The 16250-nt window shown below is 50.7% G+C and overlaps 1 long non-coding RNA gene across 2 annotated transcripts; it reads left to right on the plus strand.

The window, feature by feature from the left end:
* Positions 1-2886: 2886 nt before the first annotated feature.
* LOC132649434 (uncharacterized) lies at positions 2887-10713 on the plus strand. 2 transcript variants are annotated; one of them, XR_009587870.1, is made up of 3 exons: positions 2887-3149; positions 4439-4578; positions 10340-10713. It is a non-coding gene; the product is annotated as an uncharacterized LOC132649434 (long non-coding RNA). The 2 variants fall into 2 exon arrangements; XR_009587869.1 differs by lacking the exon at positions 10340-10713 and adding an exon at positions 5480-6068.
* Positions 10714-16250: the final 5537 nt, after the last annotated feature.

Below are 16250 nucleotides of genomic sequence, written 5' to 3' on the forward strand. Positions count from 1 at the left end.
CCTGCAGACTATTAATGCAGATGCTGAGACTTATGACCAACCTTTGGGCAGAGTGCAGGGAATCTTATGAAAAAGTGGGAAACAGTAAGATCTGGAGAGGACAGGAACTCTGCAAGGAGAGCAACAGAACCAAAAAATCTGAGCACAGGGGTCTTTCCTGAGACTGATACTCCAACCAAGGACTATGCATGGAGATAAACTAAGACCCCTACACAGATGTAGCCCATGGCAGTTCAGTATCCAAATGGGTTCCATTGTAATAGGAACAGGGACTGTCTCTGACATGAACTGATTGGCCTGCTCTGTAAGGGAAGTAATTACCAGGCCACAGAGGAAGACAATGCAGCCACTCCTAATGAGACCTAATTGACTAGAATCAGAAGGAAAGAAAAGAAGACCTCCCCTATCAGTGGACTTGGGGAGGGATATGTGTGCAAAGGGGGGAGGAAGGGAGGGATTGGGACGGGAGGAGGGAGGGAATCACAGGAAGGATACAAAGTGAATAAAGTGTAATTAATAAAGAATTAAAAAAAAAAACAAAAAAAAAACCTAAGATCATCGCTAAAGCCAGTGCTGCTAGTTTGGGAACCACATTGCAAGAATGTGTGGTTTTATTACAATGACCAAGTAAGCTCCAGGGCCAGGATCCTAGCGTTGGTGGCACATGCCTGTAATTCTAGCACCGTGGAAGTCAAGGCAGAAGAATCATGAGTTCTAGGACATCCTATGAAACTTATCGACATTCTTTCTCAAAAGGGATGTGTCAGGGGAGGAGCAGCAGCCAGGAATCCCTGGGACAGCCGAAAGGTATTGGAAGGGAGGTTCGGGTGTGGAGTCTTAAGGGCTGGCAGGTGGCATAGAGCTGGCAGAGGAAATGGACAAGACTTGAGGGCGTCTTGGTGGTCTTTTGTGAGGTTGGACCTCCAAGCCTGGGATCCTCATTCTGACTTCCTCTCTCCACCGTTGCCTGTCTCATTCAGGGCTGAGGAGGAGCACTCTTCAGTGTTTGTACCCGGCACAGCAGGAATGTGACAAGACTGACTGAGCAGATGCTGGAACCAGGACAGTTTTTTAGATTCCACCAGCTGGGCTTCACCCACGGCTCAGGTCTCTCAAGGCTTTACCTCAGGTAGGCTTATCCTAAAAAAGAACCTCATAGCTTTAAACACAGCAAGCCCCAGAAACTGCTCCAAAGTTCCTCTGGGCCTGAGCTCGTTCGGCTGAGAAACAGCAGCTACCACTCCAGTTTAATTCTGCCCAGAAGCGTGCACATGCGCGTGGGGAGGTCAGCGGTTGACTTGGTGTCCTTCTTCGGTGTTCTCTGCTTTCTTTTAGAGATGTGGTCTCCCTCTGAACCCAGAGCACACAGGGATCTTTGTTTACTCATCAGCAATCGCTTTACAGACTCAGCCATCTCCCCGGACCTGGCATTGCTTTTGATTCGTATAAGGGTGGCTCTAGAGCTAAGAAATACCCAGAGTGGGACAAACACTGTCCATGCAGCTCCCGGAAGAGGGGCAAGGAATGTGTGTGGGCAGGAAAGGGAACTGACTGGTTGGTTCTCACACTTTTCCTAGAGGTTCAGGACTGGGTCCAGTTGGGACCTTGGGCTGCAAACCTTGGAGAAAAGACTTCGGGATTTGGGGTGGATTATCTCTAGAGTCCTCCGCTATGAGTTTGTAGGTTTCTGATGGCTGTCATACTGCGGAGGGACAAGGACATGGAGAAGCTTGCTGACCCTCACATGAGTTCAGGGCCATGTGCACCCACAGTGACAAGAGGCCCTTAGGAGCATGAATCACCTCCCATGGCTTTAACTTCCAGAGTGGATTAGAGCCTGGAGCTGAGGGCAGCAGCGGGTGATCACAGCTGGAGAGAGGGAATACTGGAGGGATTCTGGGTAGAGACACACCTTGATGGGTGAATACCACTTCTGGGAGGAAGGCCGACACATGTTGTTGTTGAGAAATCAGGGTTCGGGGGAACTCATGCTACTGCTCTGGCAACTTGACTCTTGAATTCTTTGCCTTTTCCAGCTTAGCCCCTTCCTCTGTGGAGCCCTTTTCTCCCCAGTGGACCTAACATAAGTGAAACTTCATAGGACAGAATTACAGGATTGCAGTGTGCCCCTTGACAGGAGAGACAGGGTGATGTGCACGCTACCAGGTCCTCTGTTCCTTCAGGATCGTGAGCCAGAGAAGTAAGGTGTGTGGAAAAGGGGAAAGTGGAGAGCAGGAGGGGTGATAGCAGCAGGGAGCCATGGGCTGGGAGAATTAGAGGGAGAACTCTTGGGTGGGTACAGAAGTGGGGTTTTAGTCCAGTGAAGAAAGGAACCCCTGGCAGGGGGCGAGGAGGTTGGCAGATGACGGGCCTCTCCTGGCCTGTGATGGCCAGAGTCAACACGCAGTTAAAGGCCATACCATTCCACCTCCCCACCTTTGTGTCTCACAGGCACCATCTCCCCAAATCTCAGGCTTGGACTACCAGCATTCACTCTGGGGTTCTAGCTCCAGGTGGCTGGCACACAGACAATAACTGTGGTCTTACCGCCATCCTTTTGATGCCTCCAACACCACGGCCACCATAGTAAGAGGCGTCTACCGTTGGCCATTTCTTCTTCAGCAGACCGCCATCTTCCTCCTGTCGAGAGATTGTGACACAAAAAGATCGAGACCTCAGAAGCTGTGTGTGTCCACTGTGGTGAGCAAGCTGGACTAGTCAAGCTATACAGTTTCAGGCCGCACAGTTAAGTCCCCATGTTCACATGACTTTGGAGCTCCCAGAGCCTCCAAGTACACGGTCCTGATCTGTGAAGCGGTGGTTAAACAGTCTGTGGACAGCCCTGGGGAGCAGGGCCTTTCCTTCACGGCAGGGTGCTGTTTGGATGTGCCCTGAACTTTGTGCCCTGGGAACGGTGTCCTCCTTAATGCAACCGTGCTTGACGGGAGGCGACCTGCTCTGAGGGCCATGTCCTCACAAGGTGAGTTGTTGAAGACTGGCCTTGTCATGAGTGAGCAGCATCAGTGGAGCCGGGACTTGGTTGCTCTCTTCTGCTAAACTTTCTTGCCCTTCTGCTTCAGCGGTGGATGATACATGCATGAGAAAGCCCTGTTGACTGCAGGCCCTTTGCCCTTGGGCTCCCCAGAACTGTAAGAAATGACTTTTCTTGTCTTTATAAACTATCCACCCTTGGCTGCTGTGTTATAGACAGTCAGGATTAGGAGGAGGTGGCTTTATGAGTGTCTTTGTTTGTTGATTACAGGAGTGCAGACATTGGACCATCTATGAAGCTGTTCCGTGATGCATAAGTAACTGTCAGGTCCAGAGCAGGGAGGCAAAGTTCTGATTAGGTGTCTTGATATCCTATCCAGTGAACAGCCTCAAACCTTTGTATAAGCACTTTATTCACATCTTTGTATTTATTTTTTTCAAATTTGGAAACACTCTGAATGCTTTTGCATGTAACACACAAAAATCCATCTTTTTTTTTTTTTTTTTTTTAGACAGAGTTTCTCTGTGTAGCTGTGGCTGTTCTGGACTTGCTTTATAGACCGTGCTGGTTTCAAACTCACAGAGATCTGCCTGACTTTGCCTCCCTGAGAGCTGGGAGGAGCACACCATGGTGCTGGGACCATCTCTGTCCTTTTCTTGGCTTCCTAGCATACTCCAGGCACCCCTCTCTCTACTTCTCCACTCTCATGTGTGGGACCCTGGGAAAGGAGAGCAGGCCATCAGAGATACTCACTTTAGTCTCTGACCAGAGCTTCTCCTCCAAGCTCCAACAATGACCACCAAAGTCAACACTAGGTCTGAGCAAAGGGAGAGTCAGTTTCCCTGCAGTAAGCACAACTCTGGTTGCGCCCCAGAGCCTGGAGGGCTGCGCAATCCCAGGGAGGGAGGAGAACCCTTGATGTGTGTTTGCGCTTGGCCAAAGTGAATGGAGTAAACTCACAGGCTGAGCTCATGCCCTGTGACAGCCACCAGTCTCCGAGGGTGGGGTCCTACATCTAGGTGAAGAACGTGGCTTTGGGAAGGTCTCCAGTCACTTTCAGAGATGTGTCCAGGGGGAGGATCACAAGCACAGATTTTTTTTTTTTTTTAAGAAACTTTGGTGGCATCCGTAGTTCCTGGAGGTGAGGCTTGGCTGAGCCAAACTGTTTCACAGCATCAAGTAGCAGGAGCCAGGACCTGGTGGTAAATCAGCAGGGGGTGGGCAGAAGAGAGTAGGTTGAGCCGCCATAATGTGTGAGGGCACCCACAGGCGATGGCAAGGAGGATCGGGTGACAGAGCAGGAGAGAAGAGCCAGCTGTACCCATAGCCGCACAGTGCTGCCCCTTCCTTAGGTCAAACCCTCAGCACATCTTGAAGCCATACGAGAAACCCTGTGTGACCCCAAACAAGAGCCGTGTCCTCCCTTCACTCCCTCCGCCTCTGCAGTGGAGCCCTCATGCCAGCACAGTGTAAGAGGCAGATGGAGGAAGGCAGCTGCTCACATTTGCCGAGGAGAAGCCCGCCCTGTGGTTCGGATGGCATGAAGGAAGACCAAGGCAGCAAAAGCGCCCAAGCTGCAGGGCTGAGTAAGCAGAACCCACTGCAATCTCTGGGCTTTGGGATGAGCTTCGGGGACACTCTCATCTGCTTCATAGGCCTCAACAGTTCAGCAAGACTTCTTGCAAATACAAACCGCCACTGAAGGATTCAAATTTCCCCTGTCTCAGTTGCATTTAGCATGTCACGGCACGATCACCTGTCTACACACAGTGAGGAAGGACAACACTGTGACTCTCCTCTGTTCTTTAGTAACCATAATGTTCTTCCGTAATCAACAATATTTTCTCAGGAGTTCCTCTCTTTCTTTCTTCTTTTTTAAACATACTGAAATGCAGAGCCCTGAACTCTCTTTCTCTCTCTCTTCTCCCTTCCCCCCCTCCTCCTCCTCTCTCTCTGTCTTTCACACACACACACACACACACACATACATACACACACACACACACACCATGTAGAAGAGTTGCCTTCTCTCTCTCCTTCTCTTGATCCCGACCCCATGTTGCCATGGTCTTTCTATGGAGCCTAGGCTGATCTCAAGCTTGAGGTCTTCCTGCTTCAGCCTCCCCAGTGCTGGGATTACCAGCATGCACATCACTCCCAGCTTATGCTAAGGTTGACTAAATAGTTCCTACTCTTGAGTGTCTAATGGCCCTAAGCTGAATGCGGAGGGGATTTAAGGCAACAGCCAGAGACCACTACGAAGGAGAAAGGACACGTCCAGCTGACAGAAGGACTTTCTGGGCACTCTGTGAAGACAGTGCACATGAGCTGTGCTCCAGGCCTCGGTGGGAACTGCACACATGGTTGGCCTGGGGAAGGCTGTCTAGAGCCAGACTGTGAGCTTCAGAGGGTTCTATAAAATACTTGATATGTTCTAAGCTACCTCATTTCTTTCTGTGGGGTTCCTCTCTCTTTTCTTCCTGCCAGAGCACATTAGGAAGAGGACTCGGGCCCCAAGGAGCCCCTGGGCTAGTATACAAGCTGCAGTGACCTCACGACAGTAGAAAGCTGCCTTAACCTTCGAGCCCCAAGTGTCCACGATCATCATTCTGTCTCAGGAACTGTGCCTTTTCCTCAAAGTACAGTCTCCATAAAATACTAAATGGAGCTGAGGAAACTCAGTTTCTTCCTTTCCCTTACTTTCATCGTTCTTTCTTGTTTGGGCTCCTGCCTAGCATCCAATCCGTGTCTGTGCATCCACAGTGTGTGTGAACCCTTGTGTCAGGTGCTACATGCAGAGCACATCAGACCCCACAGTACTCCAGTACCAAAGTCTCCAGCAATCACCTTCCAAAGGCCAGTGCAGAGCAAGTTCCAGAAGGAGGCCCTCTAAACAAGGCCCCAGCAGGGAGCTTCACTCTCCGCTTTTTTGGGGGTTCTAAGAGATGGCTGCATACAACACAGGGAAAGCCAGAGGGAACCTTGGGATAGCCGTGGTTCCTGCTCTTGGAGGGCTAAGGACAGACTCGACACGAAGAGAGGGCTCTCTCCCCTCTCCTCTCTGCACAGCAATGTAATTTCCTCCCTTAATCTGGGCAGAGAGTCAACATTCCTGCAAGATGTGCTTTAACTGATCTCTGCTTTTAAGTTATTCATTCATCACTCGGCACACAAGAGGCCCATGAATTTTAAACTTAATCATCTTAATGCTGAGCTGGAGGAAGGGAGGCTGAGCTGGGACAGGGAATCTGAGCTGGTGCAGGACTGAGCAGTGGTGTCTGGGATGCACACAGACACTTCAGGAACCCAGTCAGTCCCCCTAAGTTTTCAGAGGGAGGACATCTACGTGGCAGGTGTTACTTTTCAGGATCCCAGCTACCCCAGGCTAGGAAAGCCGTTTGTGGGGAACGCCCCCCCCCCCCAATAACCAGCTACTAACACCACAGCGGCTTCCTAGCCCATTTAGTGGAAGAGTCTGAGGGTTTGTGTGTAGACAGGATTTGAGAGTGAGGCTGGGATATTAGCATATCCTGCTCCAGTGTGGATTCATGACCGCCTGGCAGATTCGACATAGTATTGTTTTAAATTAAAGAAAAATGGGCTACTTGGCATCAGGCTTAGAGGCGGCGATTGTCTGCAGAGCTGACACATCTGCATCTGCACAAGAATCCCAAAACGTGTCAGAGGAGAAATTAGACCCTCACAGCCCCAAATCAGCGTGAGTGCAGGGAGACACGTCCGAGATCCCAGCACTGGACAGGCTGAGGTAGGAGCAACGTGAGCTAAGGGCAGCCTGTGCCACAGGAGACCCAGTCTCCGAAAGGGGGAGGGTGTGTGTTCAGTGCTCAGGTGGGGAGCCGTGTGGCATGTGTGAGACCCTGGGTGCCAGCACAGCCAACAGCCAGCAGCCCAAACCCCTCCCCTCAAAAGCTACCAGAACACCTTCCAAACACCCCTGAGAGGAAAACAAACAGCAGACAAAACGGGCCTTTGTGGGAAGAGATCAGGCAGCCTCTGGCCTCCAGTTGTGCTCAGGTCTTGTTCACCCTGGTTAGGAAAGGCCCAAAGGCTCCCTTTCACATGCAGTGGGGCCCAGCCCTGCCCAGCCAGTGCCGCCCGCCTCTGCCACCTTCCCACCCAGATGCACCCCACTCTGGGCACTTACCTCACCCTCCTCCACAGGGGCGGGAACCTCCTTAATGTCTGCATAAGCACGGTAGGAACGCCCGGAGCACCTTGACTTCTCCTAGGCTGTGGCCTGGCTGGACAGGGGAGCCCAGGAGAGCAGGGCCTGGGTGCTGCTTAGTGCTGCAGTCCTGTCCAGAGAAACACATGCCACAGCTCTTTTGTCTCATGGGGAAAGCTATTTTCTGGGTCACTCACATATGATCCGCTCCCCGCTCCACCCGACCATCTACATATTAACAAAGGATCTAATGCAGATACTGGCTAGGTAAGGACCAGGCTTATATGGCCGGAGGTCCTCCTCCCTCACTGGCCTCAGTGGGTCCATGTACAGACAGGATGTGAGTCAGGCTGGGCAACCCGTGAGAGAAGGCAGCCGAGGAGGGCTGCCCAGGGCTCTCCTCCAGGTACAGCAATTCAGAGCCAAAGATAGTTCGTATTTCATATTCCTAAGAGTGTTCCTCAACTGCCCTGTCCACTGTGTGGAGAAAGACACACAGACACAGTTCCAGTGAGTCACTGGAGTCCTTCCACACAACACGATGCTTGGCCCGATAACTCCATTCAGCAATGGAAAGTCGGGCAGTTAACTGGACCCTAGGTCCTGTCCATGATCCCGTGCATTCCTCAGGGGCTAGCCACCGCCCCACATTTTCTGTTAGAATTTGGTACCCCACACGGAACACTTTCTTTAGGTGACGTCTGGCCCACACAGAGCTTTCCCCATAACCGTTACTGTCCAGGTGCCAGGGCTGCCCATTTTGCAGGTGGGTGTTCAGGCATCTTTCAGACGGTTGCCCAGGCGCCCCTCAGGCGTCTCGTCTCCTCACCTTCCTGCTAAGTGCACCCTCTCCAGTTCAATAACACGGAGTGCCCACTGGGGCTTTGGTCCCACTCTGTCTGTGTCCTATCATACCCTCTAACATCGTCTCCACTGATTAGACAGTCTACCAAAAGCAACCAGGGGACTGAGGGACTCCAAGCATCTGAGGATGGCATCTGTTAATTGAAGAGGCTGGGACGAAGGCCTCCTGGGGTTAAGAACTACTGTTTGGTCTGCTTCCACTTCCTGTTGCTGTGGGAAGCCGTGACTCCACTCACCCACTGTGCTCCCTTCTGGGACTCCCTCAGGGGAACTCTGGGGAAGACCGTTACTGCCTGATGCTGGCCTGCCATCATTCCAGAGACAGCAAATTATTTTAAAACAGGAAATGGCTGGAAGCTGGAGGAAGGGTGAGGAGGTGGGGGGCAACAGCTTGAATGGGAGGAGAAGGGGGTGGGTGGTAGCAGGATGTTTGCAAAAAGGCAGATGTAGTGGGCAAGACAATGTCCCGCCCCCCCCCCCCAGCTCTGAGGAGTCTCAAGGCTGCTGCTTCAGGGCAGGGAAGCCTAGCACAGCTGTCACATGTCAACCCCAGACCTGCCTTCTCCCAACGGTGAGGATCTAAGAAGCCTCTGGGCCAGAGCAAACCCATAAACCTTGTAGGATCGAGTCAGCTGGAGCAACTGCATGTGCAGGGCCAGCTATGAAGGTAGCACAGATAGGAAGGCGCCCTCCCCTTGTCTGCTACTTCCTTTACTGCATCTTTAATAGCCTCTGCATAAGCCCGGCGACTGTGCGGCCGCCTCCATAACACATGTGAGACAGGAGCCTGGAGTCTGGACAGTGCCCTGGGCTTCAGGGATGTCAGCAGCCTCATACAAGTCAGCACCCGACTGCAGAGATGGCTCTGTTGGTAAAGCGCTTGCCATGGGAGCAGCAGAACCCGGGAGCGAGGTCAGTCCCAACCATCCATGGAACAGGCAGATGTGGAGTTCTGTGCCTGTGATCCAAGGACTGGGGAGGCAGAGATAGGGCAGTCCAGTGCTTGCTGGCCAGCCAACCTAGACCAATCCAAGAGCTCCAGGTTTGCCTCAGAAATAAAGTGGAGAGCCAGTGAGGAAGACTCAGCCATCTAACTGGGCTCCACAGCACATAGGCATATATGCACATGCCCTCGCATGCTGGGCTTCAAAGCCAGGGCACAGCACATGCAGGTAAGCGCTGGGCCGCTGGCTCACTCCCAAGCCATGTTCAGGCCCTGTGAGCACCCGAGGTGGCTGCTGGAGGCCCAGCGAGGGCCCAGCAGCTGTGACGTGTCAAGCCTGGGCTGCTCTGACTCCTGCAGATAGTCAAGTCAAGGCTAGGTCCCTGGAGAGCCCGCTTTGCCACTGTGAGGTGAGGGGATGCGCCCTCGGCTTATTTTGCCTGGTTTTTCCCTCTCTCGGAAAGTTCCAGTGAGGTCTTATTTCCCGGAGCCACGTCAGGTCATGTTGCTGAACCACTGTCCTCTGCAAGAGCAGCTAGCGCTTAACCACCAAGCCGTCTCTCCAGGCTCATGATTTTCTATCCCCCTCCCTGCTGCCTCTTTTCTCTATGACAGGAGCTGGGCGGTAGCTAAAAGGCTCCCAGGAGGCAGACGCTTATCTCCTGAACAGAAGGAATTTTCTGGCCCCATTCTCTACAGTTTGTATTTATGTCTCGGTGTTGTTTGTGTATGAGCTCCACTCCTGGCATGCCCACAGCCTCCTCTGCATCTCACACCTGGTTCTTGTGCTTTGACAACACACGGGCCTCTCTCTGTGATCTACACAGGCCAGAGGGAACAGCTGAGGCCGATGAATCTGCTAACAGAACTATGTACTCGTCCTCTGATTTCAATGAGCTCAGCAGCTACCAAATTGCTCAGAAAGTTGCACTTTCTCCTCAGCAGACTGGGGCCAGGCATTTGCATTTCTAGAAGATTCCCAAACAATGCCAGCCGCGAGAAAGCGTGGACCACATTCTGGGACCATGAATTAGCTTCTTTCTAACCAGTCTGTCTGTACCAATCCGCTCTGAGCAGAGGTGTGCTGTGTGACAGGCCAGACATTCCCACAGTGCTGTGCTGCGGATTTCTGTGGCTGAGCAGAAATAGCATCTCTAAGTCCTGTGTGGCACGGGTTTGTGATTCCAGTGCTTGTGAGACAAGGGGAGGGGATCTCAGGTTCTGGGCCAGCCTGTGTTACACATCAAAACCACGTCTCAAAAACATCTGTTAATGTTTCCTTTCCATTGCTGTAATAAAACGCTCCAACCAAAAGCAACTTAGAGGAAAGCACTGATTTGGCTTATACTTTCAGGTCCCGGTCCATCGCTGAGGGAAGTCGAGGCAGGAACTCAGGCCAGAACTTGGAGGATCTTTGCTTGCCAGCTGTGCTCCCATATTTAGTTAGCATCCTCACACAGCCCAGGATTGCCTGCCGAGGCGGGGCCCTTCCATATCCACCAACAATCAAGACAGCGCCTCACAGTCAGGCCACTCTGATCTGGGCAATCCCTCAGTCGAGGCTTTTCTCTCGGGTGACTCTAGATTGTGTCAAGTTGACTATTAAAGCTAACAGGGCAGGAACTAGACAATAAGTAAACCTAAACCCAAGCGCAGCTGCCTTGGAATACTTGATGTTAAAATTGACAGTGTCCTCGCTCTGCTATCTGGTCTCTCAAGTGCCTCTACCATCTGGGGTAAGGACACAGACCTTTGGCTCTGTTTCAAGGCATGCCTTTGCCTCCTCTCTCAGGATCATCTGTATAGTGAGCTGTCTCAGCCTGGGACAAGCCCAGCCATGAGGCTTCCTGGGACTCAAGCACAGATCTTCTCATTTGTAGTCCACACTATTGGCAGTGAACTCTAGGCTGCATCCACAGCTCTTTTTTCTTTTTTTTTTGCCACCGTGGACTCTGAGCTTCTGGAAGATACAAGCATATGTGACTAGCTTTTGTCTCCGACCTGTAGCTCAGAGCACGTTGCTCAATTGCTATTTCTGGAAAGAAAGAATGAGAATGTGCTCCTATGAAGGAGAAGTACAGGAAGCATTTCTCATCCTTTGCAACTGTCCTGCTCTCAACTGTACAGTTCACACTTAGTGATGGAAGACTCACTCTGGCCGCTCAGTCCTCCTGCTTATTTTTTTGGGGGAGGGGTAATTAAGATATTCGAAGTCTCTCATACTGGAGCAGCCGGGGTCACTGAGGCATGGTGGGAAATCTCACAGCACCTGGGGTGGACTGGACGGAGGGCTAACTGCTACTTTTCTAGACACCGCTCAGGCCTGTTCTGCTGCTAAGCTCCAGCTTCTGAGCCCATTCACGCACTGTGGATTGACATTTTGCTTCTCAGCACCAGGTTCCAAACTGGTTTCCTGTTCAGTGACCTGACACTTGAACACTGCATACACAGTCTGTGTGGTTACAACACAGCCCATCCCAGGTGTGTTTGTTCACATGTGGCAAGCATAACAGTTGTTTAAAAAATCACAAGACTGAGAAATTGTACTAGTGTGAAAGAGATGCTTTTCAAAGGCCAAAGAGAAATTAACAATTATTTTAGTTTTGTGTGTGGTAGTGGTGGCAGAATTCATTGAATGTTCACCATCAGATGTGACATTCTACTTAGCGTCACTGATAAGGAAGGGATCACTTCTCTGATGATGATATGAAGGAATCCATGTGGTGTAATCCAAACTCTAAAACTCTGAGAGGCTACAGTCTTGAATTCTTAAGGACAGAGCCCATTCTCATTCAAGGACCTGACTTAGGTAGAGCACTCACTCCCAACTCCCAAGAGCTTCCACGTTTACAGAGGGCTACTGAGCCAAAGCTATGGGTCACGGAGGGCACCAAGTCTCCCCAGGATGCCTTGAGACCAGCTGACATGATGCCCCTTCCCCTTGTCCCTGGAAATGTTCCATATTTTCTTGAGTCTTATGTTTATTCGGGATTTTTGTTGTTTTTGTTTTCCTATGGAGTCAAGAGTAACTGATTAAAAAAAGGACAGTATTTATAGTCTCCTCTGAGGATTAGTTTAAATGTGTATATGTGTGTGTGTGTGTTAGTATGTACATATGTATTTAGTTATTTATATCTTTCATGTGATGTATGGATGAGTGTGTGGGCACATGGATCTGTGTGGCCATATGTGGAAGTCCCAGGCTGATTAAGTTATCTTCCTAAATTTCTCTCACATTATTTACTTATTCAGTTGAGACAAGCTCTCGCTCAGCAGTCCTGGCTGGCTTGAACTCACTATGGAGCTCAGCCTCACCTAGAAGGCATACAGACCCAGCCCTCTTCTGCTTCCGGGCGCTGGGATTAAAGGCCCTGCCTCCCTGGCCTTGTGCGTCTCTGTGATAAGCAGCCTCAGAACAGAAAGCGTGCGGAAGTGATGCTGTGTCAGTAGAACGCTGGAAACAAGCCGGAGGAGGTGAACATGCAGGGAGGAGAGGAGCTTAACTTTACAGTGGAGCCTTCTTTTCTTGTCTTGCAGTAAGTACTCCCACCACAGTCAGGGAACCATAAGTGAGTGGAGAACTCCATATGAAAGACATCTAGGAAAGAGGTGTTGACAGGCAGACAGGTCAACAGTCCTTCCCACAAAGCAGACTGGCTAAGCTCAGTACAACCCTCACGTCTGACTGGCTAAGATTAGTACAACCTCACGTCTGACTGGCTAAGATTAGTGCAACCCTCATGTCTGACTGATTAAATTTAGTGCAACCCTCATGTCTGACTGGCTAAGCTCAGTACAACCCTCATGTCTGACTGGCTAAAATTAGGACAACCCTCACATTTGACTGGCTAAGCTTAGGACAACCCTCACATCTGCCTGGCTAAGCTTAGGACAACCCTCACGTCTGACTGGCTAAGCTTAGGACAACCCTCATGTCTGACTGGCTAAGATTAGTACAACCTCACGTCTGACTGGCTAAGCTAGGACAACCCTCATGTCTGACTGATTAAGCTCAGTACAACCCTCACGTCTGACTGGCTAAACTCAGGACAACCCTCATGTCTCTCAGGACAACCCTCACGTCTGACTGGCTAAGCTTAGGACAACCCTCACGTCTGACTGGCTAAGCTTAGGACAACCCTCACGTCTGACTGACTAAACTTAGGACAACCCTCACGTCTGACTGGCTAATCTTAGGATAACCCTCATGTCTGACTGTGGAGTGATTGCTGCTGGGCTGCCAGTTCAATCTAGAACTTTCACCTTGCTCACGTTGAGTAAAGACTAGTGCTGAGGGTGTTTGGAAGGCAGTACAGGAATGAGGCCTTTTTAAGGAAATGAGGCCTATCATGTTTCTTTCTCCATTGTAAACTCAAACTTGAAATAGTTTTGTTCCCCTTACCTGCCTGAGTCTAGAGGTGTTTGTGGGTCACATTCATCCACTTCTACAATGTCAGCCACAGCAGGAATGGGTAGGGCCTGAGTGCCTGGCATGGTGGTTTAGCAGAATGTCTGGGCACAGTGACCACAGCATGTCAGGGTCACTGCAGAACTCTAGGAAGAAGCACAGTAAGATAAACCCATGAACTCAGAAGCCTGGGCTTGGAGGTGGAGCCTCTGCCTGGGTTAAGGGCCATTCCGGCTGCCAGCAGGGTCAGCAGAGTCTGAGCAAGGTCACAAGAGGTCACCCTGTCGATGGTGTGGTATTTAGTGGGAGGTACTGACGCAGCCTCCAAGGAGGAAGGGCAGAGGCTGCCGGTACAGTCCCAGACTCTGCGTTGGAGTTGCTTCAGCCTTCGCTACGACTGTGTCTTTGTACATACGCTGTATCAAACATGCACTGTAGAACACGTACATACACGGGTAGAATACCAGTGTCCTTGGTGTGAGCATGCTAAAGGTATGAAGGGAAGGGCAACAAAGGGGCAGAAGGAGAGTTCCACAGCTGGCATTCGGCACACAGATCATTCTAATAAGGGCGTGGAGGGAGCCTGACACAATGACGGTTTAATGACATCTTTCAAGCTACTGCCTAAACCCCTCCTGTTTTGAGGTGTGCTGTTTTCACCAAGAGAGGCTTTACTGCCGGTGGATGCAGTTTGGAAGAGCTGTCCCTGATCACCTAATGTTCAGCTAGTCTCAATAATACAGCCAAATTTGAGAGCCACAAACCAAGTAGTCTCCAAAGGGACTCAAAGGCGGCAAGAACGTAAGGAGGACAGTGAGGGACAGCGCAGTTTCCGGTTCCTGGTTCTTCACATGGGGATCTGAAGTTAAAGGATTTCTCCATTCCTTTAGCTGACAGGGAATGAGGGGGCTTTGACAGTGCGTCCTCTCCAGTGACAGCCAACCTCTTTCCACAGTACCTGTAGGCCTAGGAGCAGGGTGGGTGGCTGGGTTTCAAGGGAAGCAATGAGGTGAGCCCAGGTGGAGGGAAGCTGGCAGGAGAAGGTGGAGATGCCCAGGTGAGGGACACAGAGGAGAGGGGAGGGATGCAGAGGGGAGGGGAGGGGTGGGTCACAATGGCTAGCTTTCTAGAATATTCCCACCATTTGCAAGATGGTGATGCCAGAACCATTGGGTCGCCATTACAGAGGAGCCAGAAGGGCCATCCTGCTATTTCCTTTCCAACTCTGAACTGACTACCTTTCATGTTAGAATGGTGCGGCTTTAAATCTGCACAAGGAGGTGCGTGTCACTGTGCTAAAGAAGTCTTATCCGACTCTTCACTTTCTAAGTCATTTTTAAAATTTGGGTTAACAGTGAGCTGAACACCTTCGGTGTCACCAGTTTTGCTCTGTGACAAGCAAGTTCCCTCTGGGATTGAGTCATCGTCTCTGTCTTCTGCAGCCTCAAGGCTGTGCTGGGAGTGGGATGAGTGTGCCATTGCCGCTGCTTTCCTACTCCAGTGGCCTGTGTTTCTCTGTGAGGGAGGGGAGGGTAGGCCACAGAGTGCACACCAGGACAGGAAGGGGAACCAAGGGACAAGATCCCAGGGTTGACAGACCAACTGGCAAGTGCCAGCTAGAGGGTAGGCCTGTCCTGTGTGTGTCTTTCTCCCAACCCTACCCGTCATCATGCTCTCACAGAAGGCTAGTTCTGAGAGGAAGGTCAAATCCTGAGTTTCTGCCTTTTCTTGGGATTGGTCTCTGGAGGGTAAGTGGGGTTCATTTACAGTGGCCTGGGAAGCAGCTTCTGCATTGTGCCTGCTCAGGAACTGTCACGAACACTTAATTATGCTGGAGGACTTTAACCCAGACGCCACAGAGGGAGGCAAGGTATTGATAAGAGCCAACGCCAGAATGATTTTTGAATGCTGCTTTAATCACACAAATCACACAAATATCTAACAGTTGCCTAGCTCATTATACATCCTATGGGGAATGCAACCTGGCCGCAGGTACGGGCTTGGACACTTTGTCTCCGGTGTCCAGTGTCTTCTCGGCCCCAGAACTCCTCAGTTCCAGCCTTGGAACTTTGACTCGTCTTCTGATGACTTGACAGGCCTCGGAGCTTCTCTGCTCAGGCCAGGCCTCAGATGCAAAGGAAGCTGCGGTTCCTCGGGAGCCACCTTCCAGGACCAGTCTGATAAGGTGGTCGTTTCAGAACCGGTTTGTTAAGGTTCTGGGTTTGTCTGGGCTTTTCAAACAGCCGTTCGGGATTAGGCTGGTTAATGGCGGTCTCTCAGCATATTCTCCAAAGAGTCTGGCCTGCCGTGCCCGAGTGGGCTTAGGCTCCAGTTTTTTACATTTTTTCAGGGCATAGCTTTGACTTATCACTCGTTCACATGCACCAGCTGCTAATTGGCTGGCATTACCTAATTTCATTACTTAGTACCTTAAGGGCATGACTTTAATTTCTATACTTTATTCTAAAATATCACTTAGCCTACTGCTCTTTCACACACACACCAGCTGCTAATCAGCTGATATTATTTAATTTCACTACTTAATGTCTCAAGGGCATTACTTAGTTGCTATTACTAAAAATGTCCTCTTATCTGTCCTTGACAGCTCTGCTGTCTTACAAGCTCTCAGTGTCTCAGGGGCGTTGCCCAGTCACTGTCACCAAAAATGTCTCTCAGCTTTGCTCCTGCTTACAGGCTCGTTACAGGAACACTGACAAATGGTTTCAAACAGCACACACATTTGGGACATATGAGAACATTCCCAATTTTTAATAAAACCAGCTGAGTGCTTTCAATGTTTGATATTATCCCAAGCCAGAAATTCCAGATGTATGAGGAAGCCGCTGCTTGTGTTTAA

Source organism: Meriones unguiculatus, chromosome 20 (genome assembly GCF_030254825.1).
Source record: "Meriones unguiculatus strain TT.TT164.6M chromosome 20, Bangor_MerUng_6.1, whole genome shotgun sequence".
NCBI lineage: Eukaryota > Metazoa > Chordata > Mammalia > Rodentia > Muridae > Meriones > Meriones unguiculatus.